Genomic DNA, 2,788 nt, shown 5'->3' on the forward strand with positions numbered 1-2,788 from the left:
GCCTGTTGTCCTAGTTATTTGGGAGGCTGAGTCAAGAGAATTGCTTAAGCCCAAGAGTTTGAGGTTGCGGTGAGCTGTGACGCCACAGCACTCTACCGAGGGTGACACCTTGAGATCTTGTCTCAACAAAAAAAAAAAAAAGAAACATTCCTTTATAGTGTTTACTGGTACTTCTACTCACCCATCATCTATTTTACAAACATTATTTATCACCTATCATGTGCCAGTCTAGGCACTGTGCTGAAAACCAAAGCTCAAAGTATGTCACAAAGTGGTGACAAAGTCATTTGGACCAACTACAATGCAGTGTGTTGGGTGTCATGGCAGGAGAGGGGCCAAGACATAATGGTAGCAAAGAGGAAGAATCCAGATTGGGAAATAAAAGTCAAGCAGGACAATTCCTTGAGAATAGCAAATCTTTGAGGAAGGTGGAGGGGAAAGAGTGACCAGAACTCTTAGAAATTTATCACCTACCTAGACCACTGGTTTATTAAACATTTTGTTCATTTAATTTAATTTAAATTTATTTTTTGAGACAAAGTCTCAACGTGTCACCTTGCATAGAGTCCTTGGGCATCACAGCTCACAGCAACCTCAAACTTTGGGTTTAAGCCATTCTCCTGCCTCAGCCTTTCAAGTAGCTGGGACTATGGGCACCTGCCACAATGCCTGGCTATTTTTGTTGCTGTTATTGTTGCAGTTGTCATTGTTTTAGCTGGCCCAGGCCAGGTTCAAACCTGCCAGCCTCAGTGTGACTAGTGCCCTTCCCCCTGAGCTATGGGTGCCACCATATAGAATTTGTTATTCTATGGGCATTACCTGTGGTTCAGTGGGTAGGGTGCCAGGCCCATAATACTGAGGGTGGTGGATTCAAACTGGCCCCGGCCAAACTGCAACAAAATATAGCCAGGTGTTGTGGCAGTCGCCTGTAGTCCCAGCTACTTGGGAGGCTGAGGCAAGAGAATTGCCTAAGCCCAAGAGCTGGCGGTTGCTGTGAGCTGTGACGCCACAGTACTCTACTGAGGGCGATAAAGTAAGACCCTGTCTCTTAAAAAAAAAAAAAAAAGAATTTGTTCTTCTAAGTCACTAAAAACTTCAACGCAGGATTGTAATTTGAAAACTATATTTAATCTGGGGAAATCATTCTTGTGGTTCCCTCTATGCACATGGTATTTTGAAATAAAAGTTTCTCTAAAAAAAAAAAAAATCACATTTATTCTAAAAGAGTCTTTTTTCTTGAGACAGAGTCTTGCCAGTGTGCAGTGGTATCATAATAGCTCGTAGCAACCTCAAACCTTTGGGCTCAAGTGATCCTCCTGCCTCAGCTTCATCAGTAGGCTACTGGTTGGGACTCCAGGCATGTGCTACCACTCTCAGCTAATTATTTCTATTTTTAGGTAGAGACAGGGTCTCGATTGGGCTCAGTCTGGACTCAAACTCCTGAGCTCAAGCGATACTCCCACCTTGGCCTTCCATGGTCCAAATCAGTCTTTTTTGTTTGCTCAATTTCACTCTCTTTAATGGTTTCATTTTGAAATTTGCTAGCTCTGAAGAAGACCTCAGTTGGCCCCTTCAAAACCACATCCCTTCCATCTATCTGAGATGGTGAATTTTTATGATTAACTGCTTCTTTACTATAAACACCAGAATTATCTCCTAATTTTTACTGCCATGAACAGCACTGCTTTAAAAATTATCTTCCAGGCTTGGTGCCTGTAGCACAGTGGTTACAGCAACAGCCACACACACCAAGGGTGGTGGGTTTGAACCCGACCTGGGCCAGCTAAACAACTGCAACAAAAAAATAGCCAGGCGTTATGGCAGGCACCTGAGTCCCCGCTACTTGGGAGGCTAAGTTAAGAGAACTGCTAAAGTCCAAGAGTTTGAGGTTGCTGTGAGCTGTGACACCAAAGCATTCTACTAAGGGTGACAGAGTGAGACTGTCTCAAAAAAAGAAAAAAAAGTTTCCGAGGGGAAGAAAAGTCTAGTGATAGAATTAGATCATAGGGTATATGTAATAAACTGTTTCTAAAAGGGTTGTACTGGCTTAGGAGCCATAGCTCCATGGTTAGGGTGCTGGCCACATACACCAAGGGTGGCCTGGGCCTGCTAAACAATGACAACTGCAATAAAAAAACAATAGCCAGGCGTTGTGTTGGGTGCCTGTAGTCCCAGCTACTTGGGAGTCTGAGGCAAGAAAATCACTTAAGCCCAAGAGTTTGAGGTTGCTGTGAGCTGTGACGCCACTGCATTCTATTGTGGGCAACATAGTAAGACTGTCTCAAACAAATAAATAAAAATTAACAAGAAATAAAAGGGTTATATCAACCAACGTCCAAGCCAATAGAACGAGAGCTCCTATCATGCCAGTCTTCCTAACCTTGCTAAAGATAAGCTTTAACATTCTTGTCCTATCTGATAGGTAACCAGTACCAGTTATTAATTTTGTGTTTGTCTCCCAGCTCTATACCTATCATTCTTTGCTTCATTTTATGATGCTGGAGAGCAAGACTGTAAGAGGGACTTTACCTAACAAATGCAATCAGTGTAACCTGGTTTCTTGTACCCTCAATGAATCCCCAACAATAACTCTAATTCCTTTGGCTCAGTGCTAGACTCTGCCAGTAGAGGGCCATGGAGTAACACTGAGGCTAGAAGAGACAGCATGGATTCTTCTCTGGTGTTCAGTTCTCAAGTGGATCCAAGAACAGGAGTGCATGTCAGCCAAGGGCTGCTTATGATGCACATAGTTCAGTGACGGATGCTCTATTTTTTTTTTTTTTTTTTT

General features: G+C 42.9%; 1 protein-coding gene across 5 annotated transcripts in view; it reads right to left on the minus strand.

The window, feature by feature from the left end:
• The window catches only part of RPRD2 (regulation of nuclear pre-mRNA domain containing 2), a 117,236-nt gene that overhangs the window by 33,652 nt on the left and 80,796 nt on the right, over positions 1-2,788 (minus strand). The gene's annotated exons all lie outside the window — the stretch shown is intronic.

Source organism: Otolemur garnettii, unplaced genomic scaffold (assembly GCF_000181295.1).
Source record: "Otolemur garnettii isolate 467f Iridium unplaced genomic scaffold, OtoGar3 scaffold00174, whole genome shotgun sequence".
Classification (NCBI taxonomy): Eukaryota; Metazoa; Chordata; class Mammalia; order Primates; family Galagidae; genus Otolemur; species Otolemur garnettii.